Source organism: Neomonachus schauinslandi, chromosome 10, assembly GCF_002201575.2.
Source record: "Neomonachus schauinslandi chromosome 10, ASM220157v2, whole genome shotgun sequence".
In the NCBI taxonomy this organism is placed as follows: domain Eukaryota; kingdom Metazoa; phylum Chordata; class Mammalia; order Carnivora; family Phocidae; genus Neomonachus; species Neomonachus schauinslandi.
The window spans coordinates 124,984,867-124,998,053 of NC_058412.1; the positions used below are offsets into that span (position 1 = coordinate 124,984,867).

The 13,187-nt window shown below is 43.5% G+C and overlaps 1 long non-coding RNA gene across 1 annotated transcript; it reads left to right on the plus strand.

Moving 5' to 3' along the window:
- Positions 1-4,766: 4,766 nt before the first annotated feature.
- On the plus strand, positions 4,767-12,415 carry LOC110579603. Its single transcript, XR_002480280.1, has 3 exons — positions 4,767-4,791; positions 7,564-7,691; positions 12,401-12,415. It is a non-coding gene; the product is annotated as an uncharacterized LOC110579603 (long non-coding RNA).
- The last annotated feature ends 772 nt before the right edge of the window (positions 12,416-13,187 follow it).

The window sequence follows — 13,187 nt, forward strand, 5'->3', positions numbered from 1 at the left end:
TATACCCTATTGTGGGTTGAACTGTGCCTTCCAAAAAGATAGGTTCAAGTCTTAATCCTCCTCCTTGTAAATGTGACCTTATTTGGAAATAGGGTAATTAAATTAAATGTAATTAAATTAAAGTGAGGTCATACTGGATTAGGGTGGGTCTTAATCCAATGACTAAAATCTTTATACGGAGAGAAAACAGACCTTCGTGCACTGTTTATGAGAATGTAAAAATGGGTGCAGCCGCTGTGGAAAACAGTTTGGCACTTCCTCAAAAGGTTAAACATAAAATTACCTCATGACCAATTCCACTCCTAGGGATATACCCGAAAGAAGTGAAGGCTGGTATTCAGACAGATACTTGAACAGACAAATGTTCATGGCACCACTATTCACAAAAGCCAAAAAAGGGAAGAAACAACCCAAATGTCTATCAACTGAACAGCAGGTGTTCTATGCGGATGTTGGAAGGTTACTCAGTCCCAGGAAGGAATGGAGTACGTATATGGAAAGTCCATATATGCTATGGTGTGCAGGAACCCTGAACACACTTGGAGGGAAAGAAGTCCCATGCCTCCTGTAAGGGTGCCATTCTCATGAAGTGCCCTGAATAGGCAAATCCACAGAGACGGAAAGCAGATTAATGATGGCGTGGGGGGGGGAGGGGCGCGGAAGGAGAGGGGCATACGGGGGGACACTAACAGGTGTGGGGCTTCCTTTTAGGGAGATGGAAATATTTTAGACATCCGTGATTCACTAGGTGATGGTGGTATAACACTGTGATTGTGCCAAATACCACCGATGGTTACTTTTTTTTTTTTTTCCCTTTAAAGATTTTATTTATTTGACAGAGAGAGCACAAGCAGAGGGAGAGAGAGAGAGAAGCAGGCTCCCTGACGAGCAAGGAGCCCGATGTGGGACTCGATCCCAGGACCCCGGGATCATGACCCTGGCCGAAGGCAGCCGCTTAACTGACTGAGCCACCCAGGCGTCCCCACCGATGGTTACTTTTACATCATGGGAAATTCACCTTAATTTTGAAGGAGGTGAAGGAGAGGGAGGAAGGAAAGGAAAAAGAAGAACCATAAGAGTTATTGCCGGTGGCCAGATGAGAAAATCCTTATACGTTTGTATCTTGTTACAGCCCTTAGGTAGTTATCTTTTAACATTTTTTTTTAAAGCTTTATTTATTTATGTAAATAATCTTTACACCCAACGTGGGGCTCAAACTCAAAACCCCTGGGATCAAGAGTTGCATGCTCCACTGACTGAGCCAGCTAGGTACCCCAGTATCTTTTAACATTTTAACATTTCTTTTTTCTTTAAAGATTTTATCTATTTGACAGAGAGAGAGAGCACAATCAGGGGGAGCGGCAGGTACAGGGAGAGGGAGAAGCAGGCTCCCCAGTAAGCAGGGAGCTGGGTGTGGGGCTCGATCCCAGGACCCTGAGATCATGACCTGAGCCAAAGGCAGACGCTTAACCAACTGAGCCACCCAGGAGCCCCAACATTTTAACATTTCCGTGGAATAGGTTCCATTCTTAGGAACCAACGTAAGGATATACATGAAAGAAGATTTAGGCAGTATTGTTCACAGTGGCAAAAATGGCAAACAAAGGGGGTGCCTGGCTGGCTCAGTCAGTGGAGCATGCAACTCTTGATCTCAGGGTCATGAGTTCAAGCCCCACGTTGGGTGTAGAGCTTACTTAAAAAAAATTAAAAACGGCAAACAAAGTAAACATCCATAGGGAATGGTTGAACACCGCATGGTGTAGCCACACTACATGCTGGAACATCCCACAGTGCACCATCACTGAAATGCTCTCTGCCAGGTCACCTGGATGGATTCTCATGTGATACTGTTAAATGAGAAAAGCAGGGTGCAGAAAAATGAGGATAACATGATCTTATGTAAATGTGTGTGTGGATATATGCGTGTTTGTATATCTATATGTACCCAAATATATCTGTGGACATGTCTTTGTATAAAATCACATGGAGAAAAAGATGGGAGTATATGAACTAGAGGTGAAGAAAGGGAGATGAAAAGGAGAAAAGAAGAGGGAGAAGCCAGCCAGAAAAAGGAAGAGAAAAAACAGAACGATTTCACTTGAAAAGGAAAACCCCTCAATATGTACGATATGGTCCCTCTTATAATTGTATGTAAAGGGATGCCTGGGTGGCTCAGTTGGTTAAGTGACTGCCTTCGGCTCAGGTCATGATCCTGGAGTCCCGGGATCGAGTCCCGCATCGGGCTCCCTGCTTGGCAGGGGGTCTGCTTCTCCCTCTGACCCTCCCCCCTCTCATGCGCTCTCTCTCTCTCTCATTCTCTCTCTCTCAAATAAAATCTTAAAAAAAATAATTGTATGTAAAATTATGTACATGTACATAATATACATGTACAAAAACTTTAAATCATAAACTTACTTTCAGTTCATTATAATCAATTAAACAGAACCAAGTACAGAATTAGAATTACTATTGCATTGGCTTCCTCATTATCAATTAATCCGTGATGGCTTCTTCGTGCAGAAGGTAAAGCTGCATATTTGCATGAACAGTGTTTCTGGTGTATAATTTCCCACTTATCTGGCATTATAATATGTATGCATTATGATTCAAGTATGAATTATTCAGAATTTCCCCCAAAATATATCCAGAATCTTCCATATTAATGTATGTGACTAAATAATTAATATAAGTAGCTTACAGCATCCCTGTCCCCACGGGAAAGAGCATTCAGTCTTTGCCTGCTGGGCAACTGAGGCCCTCAAAGGAGATTGCCTTTGCCCGTTGGTTTCCTCGGACTTTTATGATGCGGAGAATGAGCTAAGAGACAGAGGGGGAGCATAGATCTGCAAACCGTATTTTCACCTGCTGAGCATCCCTTAAGTGGACTATCCCACCTTCATTGTCATTCCATTTGGTTCCTCTACAGCCACATCTGGGTTTAACTTCTGCTGTGAACATGTGCAGGGGTGGAGGGAGGTGGGGGGTGAGGGGGTGGGGTGGGGGGGTGCGGGTCGGGGCGGCAGTTAGTGAATCAGAGGACACTGTTCATCTGGCCACTGTGACTGGTTCAGGGCTGGACACATGACCCAAGCTGGACCCATCAGAGGATTCGCTTCTTTCCTTCCTTCCTTCCTTCCTTCCTTCCTTCCTCTCTCTTTCTCTTCCTTCTTTTTAAAGATTTTTTAATTTTTATTTGAGAGAGAGAGGCAGAGGGAGAAGGAAGGAAGAGAATCCCAAGCAGACTCCCCACTGAGCATGGAGCCTGATGCAGGACTCGATCTCATAACCCCGAGATCATGACCTGAGCCAAAGCCAAGAGTCGGTTGCTTAACCAGCTGAGCCACCCAGGTGCCCCCAGATTTTGCTAAACTGTCAAGATGTGCAGCCAAAGTTGTAAATCAGTGAGCCAGGTCAGGTGCTCCTTGGACTTTATTGTGCCTAAGGGTCACCTGGGTCCTACTGCAGAGATTCCCATTGAATAGGTCTGGGCCCAAGGATTTATATTTCAAACAAACTCCTAGATAATGCTACTCCTGCTGGTCCTCGGACCTTTGAGAGCCTCTCATCTAACAGGCTGAGAGGAGGGAGGGGAAGAGCATAGGCTAGCTGATGAATGCAGGGTTTGGCAAGCCAGGCCCTGGAGCAGTTGAAAGGAGTTGGGGGTGGGGAGGGAGAGGTAAGAAAGGACAAGGACCTCTAATTAGTATTGCTGTGAATTTCTTGTAATGTTCTTAAGAGATGTGCATAGGAAATGCAATTCCTTTTTAATATCTTTTGGCTGTTGAACTGTTTCTCTCTTTTTTTTAAAGTTTATTTATTTATTTTTTAGTAATCTCTATACCCAACATGGGACGGACTTGAACTCACCACCCCTAGATCAAGATTCACATGCTCCACTGACTGAGCCAGCCAGGCGCCCCTGTTGAACATGACATCTCCAAGGCTGAATCTACATGGGTCTCTGAGTTTATGAAGGTTACAAGTGTCCCGCTACTCTCCATTGTTGTCACTGATTTTTTGGTCCAATTGAAAGTGAACACAGGTGAAGGGCCATGGAGAGATTTTGCCCCATAGAGTGGGTCACAGACTAGAGAGAATTAGCTTCTGTGGAAATGAGAGGTTGAGGGGTCTTGTGGAACCAGAGAAAATGGTTTACCTTAGAGACCATATTAATTGATCTAGCACCCCCAGCAAGTGTTGTTTTGTGTTGTCTGTGGTACATTAATGCTTCATCTGAGTTCTCTCCAGATTAAGGGTTGGATTCTGGGTTTTTTTGTTTGTTTCTTTGTTTCCTTTATTATTTCTTTCTTTAAACGTTTCCTCAACATTTACCATGTGTCAAGCCTTGTTTAAGGCTCTGAGGATACAAATACAAATCAAACCAAACCGAACATAGCAAAGACAGCTGCTTGACCACTAATATCTTCTTTTCTCCTTCTTTCTTTAATAAAAAAACTCATGAGTTTTGGCTGGCACAGGATTGTCCAGTTGATGACTACATTTCTGACCTTTTTCTTTTTTTTTTTTGGATCTAAGTGTTCATGTAACCAAGTTCTGAGATGTTTATGAGAGTTTATGTGAGATATGAGCAGAAATGATGCAAGCTCATTTCAGATCATGCCATTAAGTGAAATGGATATGTTCCCTCTTTGCCCTTTCTCCTGCCCTTTACCACTGGCTGGGATACAGATGTGATGGCAGAAGCTAGTGCAGCTACCTTGGACATGGAGATTGAAATTGTGTGTTGAGTTTGTCAATGCTACTACCTTAGAACCACCTAAGTCTGGATTGGTAAGTGCGAAAAAAATAAACTTGATTTTGTTTGAGCCAATAACTTAAGGTCTCTTTGTTATAGCAGCCGGGATATTGTACCCAAACTAATAAGTCTCTGACCCCTACCTCTAGTGGAGGCAGTTAAAAAAAAAAAAAAAGTGTGTGTGGGGGGGCAGAATTGCTCAGAGATAATCCCTTAGTGTTGTGGGGTTATAATTAGGTCATGCCCAGCATAGGCTGGGATGCTGATTGATGGAAGGAGGTTATTGAAGAGGATCTCTGAAAAAGATCCCCACAGATGGAAATTGGAGTAGTGTTAGACACTTGATTCGAGTAGGATTCTTTGGCTATAAGTAACAACATCAAAATCCAACAAAGACTTTTTATTCATGGATAATTCAATGGAGTCATCCATTTATTCAACAAACATTTACCTATTACCTACTATGTTCCTGGCTCTGTTCTAGGTGCTGGTGATAGGGCAGTGATTAAAATAGTTAAAAACCCCAAATTAAGGCAAAACTCTGCCTAATGGATCTTACAATCTAGTGGGGGAGAGATTTATTATCTCACAAAACAAGAAATCCAGAGATAGGTGGTCTTGTGCTGGTGGATACAGACAGAGGTTCAACACTATCTTCAAGAACGCATATTCTTTCCACCTCCTCATTCTGCTGTCCTCAGTGTGCAGACTTTGCCTCAGCCTTGTAACCTCATAGCTGCAAGATGGCTGCCACAGCTCTAGGCATCACACTGCGTGCACATTAACCTAGTAAAAGGACAGGGACTGTTTCCTCCTATCAGCTCTTCTTTTTTTCCCTAGAAGGAACACTTTTGCAGAAGTCCTCAGCAGATTTTAAGTTCCATTTTCTAGAATTGTACCATATTCCTGATAAAATCACTGGTAAAGGGTAGGAGACAACCATGACTGGCTTATGTTTGTGGTTTTCAAACTCTTAAATATTATAATGACCTCAAAGAGCTTTGGTTTTTGTGGTTATATTGACTGATGTTTGCTGTTTTAGAAGGTAAAACTGAAAAATTAAAATATATGCGTTCATTAATTCACTTAAAATTACCCTTTACATGTTAACTTAAATAATAATTTTTTTAGTGAAAAATGGCATTTCCCCCCAAACAATAATTAGTGGAAAAAGTGACATTGTTTTACATTTTTCTTTATCTCTTTCATGTCTGACTTAATAGAAGAAGCTGGATTCTACTTTCTCCTTCTGCATTTAATCCATTGTGATATGTTGTTTTGCTTGAAATATATAAAGAAATTCTGGCCTCACACAGATACGTTGTTGCAAAAAGGAGGGCCTCATGGACCTCCTGAAAGGGTCTCAGAGACTCTCAGGGGTTCTTGGACCACACTTTGAAAACCACTGGCATGGATCAATCAAAACTCACTCCTAGGCTATGAAGAGGCTTACCACCATCCCTGGGTCCACTCAGCTCCACCTCCCCATAAACACATGGCTGCTTCCATTCCTGAACAAAACCAAAGTTCTCTTAGCAAACAGAAAGGAGGGGAGGGGTGCCTGGGTGGCTCAGTCGGTTAAGCGTCTACCTTCGGCTCAGGTCATGATCCCGGGGTCCTGAAATGGAGCCCTGCATTGGGCTCCCTGCTCCGCGGGGAGTCTGCTTCTCCCTCCTCCCCCACCCCCGGCTTGTGCTGTCTCTCTCTCTCTCTCTCTTCTCTCAAATGAATAAATAATATCTTAAAAAAAATTTTTTTTTTAATTTTTTTTTTTTAATTTATTTTTTGACAGAGAGAGACATAGCGAGAGAGGGAACACAAGCAGGAGGAGTGGGAGAGGGAGAAGCAGGCTCCCCGCCGAGCAGGGAGCCCGACGCGGGACTCGATCCCAGGACCCTGGGATCATGACCTGAGCCGAAGGCAGACGCTTAACGACTGAGCCACCCAGGCGCCCCCCCAAAAATTTTTTTTTAAAGATTTTATTTATTTATTCATGAGAGACAGAGAGAAAGAGAGAGAGAAGCAGAGGGAGAAGCAGGCTCCCAAGGAGCAGGGAGCCCGATGTGGGACTCGATCCCAGGACACTGGGATCATGACCTGAGCCGAAGGCAGACGCTTAACCATCTGAGCCACCCAGGCGCCCTATCTTTAAAATTTTTTTTTATTTTTTAAAAAATTATTTATTTGTTTAAAGATGTTATTTATTTATTTGACAGAGAGAGACACAGCGAGAGAGGGAACACAAGCAGGGGGAGGTGGAGAGGGAGAAGCAGGCCTCCCGTGGAGCAGGGAGCCCGATGTGGGACTCGATCCCAGGACCCTGGGATCATGACCTGAGCGGAAGGCAGACGCTTAACCATCTGAGCCACCCAGGCGCCCCTCTAGTGGTGGTTTTCAAACTCACTGCATCTCATAGGGAGAAATACCTTTAATGTATACTACACACATGCATACAGCAGAAAGAAAAGTTTTATAAAATACTTAGCCTTACAACATGCAATGCCTTCTGATATTTTCTATTCCTTTTATTCCATTCTCTTTCATTAAAAAAAAAAACAAAAAAAAACTGCTGGCCATAACCCATTACATTCATTTCATGACTCACTAGTGGGTCATAATCCTCAGTCTGAAAAATACTGCTTTCTAGGGACTTGTTGATTGATTGGACAGAGGGTCTGGACTGAGGTATCCAAGATGAATGGAATTAAATAAGAATTGCCTTGAAAGTTGACCAGGGAAATTCCCTGAGATGCCCATGTTGACTTTGCCTTTTTTCCTATTGCTTGTATTAATTCCTTTATGTTTAGCAGGGGGAAGTAGGTTCAACTCAAACAGCCTTAAGTTAAAAAAAGAAGAAGAATTCATTGACTCACAGAATAGGAAAGCCCAGGAGTTTCGCCGGCTTCAAGCGCAGCTGGGACCAGATGCTCAAATGGTGAGTATCTGTCAGTCCCCACCTACCAACTCTGATGCCCTCCATATTGGCATCAATCTCAGGCAGCAGTGGCTCCCTTCAGCTTGCCAACTACAGAAATGACAAAGGAAAGGGGCACCTGGGTGGCTCAGTCGGCTGGGCATCTGACTCTTGGCTTTGGCTCAGGTCATCATCTCAGGGTTGTGGGATGGAGCCCCGTGTCAGGCTCCTTGATCAGCATGGAGCCTGCTTGGGATTCTCTCTCTCCCTCTGCCCTCCCCCCAACACTCGCTCTTTCTCAAAAAACAAAATAAACAAACAAACAAAAAACAACAGAGGAAAGAAAACTACATCTTCCTGGTGGTTCTACAAAAATGTCCTCGTGCTGGTGCTCATTGGTCAAGCCTGGGTTGTGTGTTTACCTTGGGAAAGGGATGTTGAGGTCAGCTTCATCTGAACCACATGGGATGAGGGTGGGCAGACTGTGGCTCCCCAGTGGAGAACTGAGAACCTGTTGCTTGAGGAAGAGGAGAGTATTTAGAGCAGGCAAAACCAGCAGATGTTTACTACTCCAAGCACCATGAGGAAAAAGGAAAATGTTGAGTCTTGAACACCATTATATTCCTGCTGACTGGCACAGACTAGGCTCAGAAAATACTTGTTGTACGAAAAGGCCTATTTTGTTTGTGTGAGAGAGTACCCTGGGCCAATTTGCATGTTTCAAAAGGTAAAAGAAGTAAGGATAGACAGTTCAATGGAAGAGAATAGAGAGGCCAGTTTAGACTAACACATCTATGGCCAAGTGATTTTTAATCAAAGCATTAAGGTAATTCAGTGAGGGAAAAAAGTTTTGTTTTTCAACCAATGTTGCTGGAACAATTGGATATTCATACTGAAAAAGATGAACTCAACTCCCACTTCACACTATACATGAAAAATATTCAAGAGAGATCATAGACCTAAATATAAAAGCTAAAATTAGAAACTACTAGAAGAAAATACAGGACACTGTTGGGAGGGACAGAGATCTTTTAGACAGGACACCATAAGCACTAACCACAAAAGAAAGCATTTATTTATTTATTTAATTATTGAGAGAGAGAGACAGAGAGTGAGTGGGGGAGGGGCAGAGGGAGAGAGAATCTCAAGCAGACTCCCCGCTGAGCATGATGCCAAGCTTGATCTCACGACCCTGAGATCATGACCTGAGCCAAAACCAAGAGCTGGACGCTTAACCCGCTGAGCCACCCAGGCACTCCATATATTCCTTTATGAATTCTTTTTTTTTCATTGTAGCCCCAAACTGGAAACAACCCAAATGCCCATTAGTTGGTGAATGAATTAACAAATTCTGATGTATTAATACAGGGACTTCATCTTGTCACTTCCATCTCCCTGGGACCTAGAACTGTTGCCTGGCACATAGTAGGCAGTGTAATAAGATTATGTTGTGATGGTTGTTGATTTGAAACTTCGAATACACAGCATATATAATAATAAAATTATGTGAATATTTCCCACTACAGAACAGCTGTCACAGAAAGGGAAGTAGAGCTTCTTCTATGGTTCCATCTTCTACCAAGTGGCCCTGATCCCAGGGCTGCAGTTAGATTTCCCACTGTCCCCGAGTGTGGTGGCACTTTTCTACCAACGGCGTGCTAGAGCTGGCCCGTCCCAGCTCACAGGAAGCGATTGTGCGCCTCTCTTTCCTTCTCCATGCTCGGTGGCCTCATGCTGGCAGCTTGAAATTGGCCACGGAAGGAGTATTTACATCCCCCCCAAATGGAACACACAACACATCGGGGTTTCTTTCCAAGAGCCAGTTGACCCTTTACCAACACTCCACTGCCAACTGCTTTCCCTAATCCCTGGCTGCCTCTTGGTCTTCTGCTGGCTTCTTGGATTTTCCATAACGAGTGTAACCAATTCCCCACACCAAATTCCCAGAGCGAGTATTTAAAATCCTCATTGATAGAAGAGATGCATTTCTTTACCTTCTGCTTTTAGAACATCTAGGTCCTTAGTAATATAATTTGGGTGGAAAAAAACGGACTTTGTTCTTTATGTTATTTTTCACAGAGCCTGTTGACTTCATGTTCTAATTTCTTGTTCTTCTGTCTCCCTGGGCCTGCTGCCCATATGTCATGCATTCTTAGCTTAATTCTACCGTCTCTTGCATACCATGCCTTTTTGCTTGTTTTGGTTTCCATTTTCATTTTTCTGGCATACATCTTGAATTCATTTTTGTTAGAAGGGTTAGGCGTGTTTGATATGGAAATGGAGGTCTAAAGCACTTAAAAAAATTTTTTTCAAGCACTTTTTTGCTGAAAAATTTCAGCTCCATATTCTGAAGGATTTCCTTGCTCCGATATTTCCACATACTAATTTGGTCTTTGGCCACGTTTCTTCTGTTTTTCAGCATATTCACGGGCATAACATTTTTTTCAGTCACCATATTTCTAATCTCTAGAAACCTTTTCCTATTGTCTGATCGTTTCTCTTTCATTACAGCCTGTTCTTGTTCTGAGGTGCCTTCTTTCTTTCTTTCTTTTTTTAATTTTGAAGATTTATTTATTTATTTGGGGTGTGGGGGGAGAGAGAGAGCACATGCAAACAGGGGGAGGGGCAGAGAAAATCCCAAGCAGACTCCTCGGTCAGAGCATAGCCCGGCATGGGACTCAATCTCACGACCCTGCGATCACGACCAGAGCGGAACCAAGAGTCAGATGCTTAACCGACTGAGCCAGCCAGGGGCACCTGAGGTGTCTTCTTCCAATAAAGTTTGAGGGGTGTCTGGCTGGCTCAGTCAGTAGAGCATGTGACTCTTGATCTCAGGGTTGTGAGTACAAGCCCCACATTGGGCATGGAGCTTACTTTGAAAAATAAATAAATCAGGGCACCTGAGTGGCCAGTTGGTTAAGTGCCTGACTCTTTTTTTTTTTTTTTTAAAGTTCTTTCATTTTTTTTTTTTTTCTTTAAGATTTTATTTATTTGACAGAGAGAGACAGAGAGAGCAGGAACACAAGCAGGGGGAGTGGGAGAGGGAGAAGCAGGCTTCCTGCAGAGCAGGGAGCCCGATGCGGGACTCGATCCCAGGACCCCGGGATCATGACCTGAGCCGAAGGCAGACGCCCAACGACTGAGCCACCCAGGCGCCCTAAGTGCCTGACTCTTGGTTTCAGCTCAGGTTGTGATCTCAGGGTCTTGAGATCAAGCCCCACATAGGGCTCCGCACTCAGAAGGGAATCTTCTTCAGATTCTCTCTCCCTCTCCCTCTGTCCTTCCTGCTCCTGTGCTCTCTCTCTTTCAAATAAATAAATTAATTAATTAAATAAATCTAAAAATAAATAAATAAAGTTAGAGATAACCGTGCTTGTATCTATAGACAAAAATGTGGCAAGAAAAAATTTTTTTAGCACAAACAACGTTGAAACAATAATCAAAATAATAACCAGCTTTCAGGCCTGTTGTGTTGGTGAGGCTGCAGGAAAAAGACACTGGCGTACATCCCCCCCCAGTGACCTTTGTGGGGCAACTTGCCCATATGTAGCAACAGCAATCTGGGGGCACGTGGCTGGCTCAGTCGGTGGAGCATGCCCCTCTTGGTCTTGGGGTTGTAAGTTCAAGCCCCACGTTGGGTGGAGAGATGACTTAAAAAAAAAAAGTTCTCTGGCATTTTCCCCTTTGATCCAGGAATTGTGCTTTCAGATCTTTGTGTCACAGATACACCTGTGCACATACAAGAGAAAGTGAGTACAAAGATTTTCAGTGCCGTATTATTGGTCATTGCCAGAGCAGAAACAACTGGAGTTTCCCTCTATAGGGGGTGACGCAGCAGCCCATGGAATCACGTGCAGTGATAAAGAAGGAAGAGGAAGTTCTCTTTGTACTGCTGTGGAATGATCTCCAGGGTATTACCGCTAGATGAAAAAAATAAAAAATGCAGAAAAAGCTTATACAGAATGCCACCTCTTGTGTAAGGGAGCTAAGCATGTGTATTTCCTTAAAGAAATACAGGAAGGATTCACAAGACTAATAAACGTGTTTGCCAGTGGTGTAGGGGAGAGGGAGGAAGTGGGTGCACAGGGATGGGTGGACGTCAGTTTTTTCAATGGATTACTTTTTATATCCCTTTGCTTTTTTTTTTTTTTAAGATTTTATTTTTAAGTAAGTTCTACATACAACATGGGGTTTGAACCCAGAACCCCGAGATCAAGAGTCACATGCTCTACCAACTGAGCCAGCCAGGCACCTCTCACTTTGCTTTTTGAACCTTGTGGATGTTTTTTATTAGAAAATTCAATAGAGGGGCACCTGGGTGACTCAGTCAGTTAAGCGACTGCCTTCTTCTTTTTTAAAAAATTTTATTTATTTATTTGACGGAGAGAGCACAAGCAGGCAGAGTGGTAGACAGAGGGAGAGGGAGAAGCAGGCTCCCCGCTGAGCAGAGAGCACGATGCGGGCCTCAATCCCAGGACCCTGGGATCATGACCTGAGCTGAAGGCAGACACCTAACCAACTGAGCCACCCAACAGGCGCCCCAAGCGACTGCCTTCTGCTCAGGTCATGATCCCGGGGCCCTAGGATGGAGCCCTGTGTCAGGCTCTCTGCTTAGCCCCTTCCCCTGGCTTGTGCTCTCTCTTTCTCTCAAATAAATAAATAAAATCTTTAAAAAAATTAAATAGAAAAAATTTAAAGCCAAAATATATTGATCATTTATTATGTGCCAGGTTCTAGGGTGAAGGCTTCTTATACATCATCTCATCTAAACCTCAGGCCAAGAAGCAGGAATAAAAATCCCATTTATGGAGGGAGAGATTGATGCTCAGAGAAGTTAAGTTACACAGGTAAATTGTGACTCTGTGATTTGGACGGGGGTATGTCTGACTTGAGATCTTTGCTCTCAACCCTAGTCGGACCACGGTGGTTAATGTTTAACAACATCCACATTTCACCTCCCTTTTGCATATTTTATTTTCCTCTTCCTGTGTCCCCACCCAGTCCCTGCCCAAATGAATACATAATCCTATGTAACTGTCATTGTAGGGAAGTTTCAGTTTTCTACTTTATAGATAATATTTTCAACCTTAGCCAAGACAGCAAAGGAGAGGGATGGGCTCTGTCTCAAAAGCTTGCCACTTGGACAGGAAAGAGAGCTGCCCTCATGGTGGCTCATTAAGACAAGATGCCTCCAAGGCAGGCGAAAAAAATGTGACTAATCTTGCTTCAACATCAATATGAGTTGAATTGATCTTTTTTAAACTTTTTAAAAAAGATTTTACGTATTTATTTTAGAGAGAGAGTGAACGGGGAGACAAGCAGAGGGAGAAGGAGAGAGACAATCACAAGTAGAGTCCACGCCAGAGTGTGGAGCCCCACGCAAGGCTCGACCCCACGACCCCACGATCCCAAGACCACGACCAGAGCCAAAACCAAGAGCCAGATGCCCAACCAACTGAGCACCCAGGAGCCCCTTGAATTGATATTTTTAGAAACTGTGACCCAATTCATTGTTCC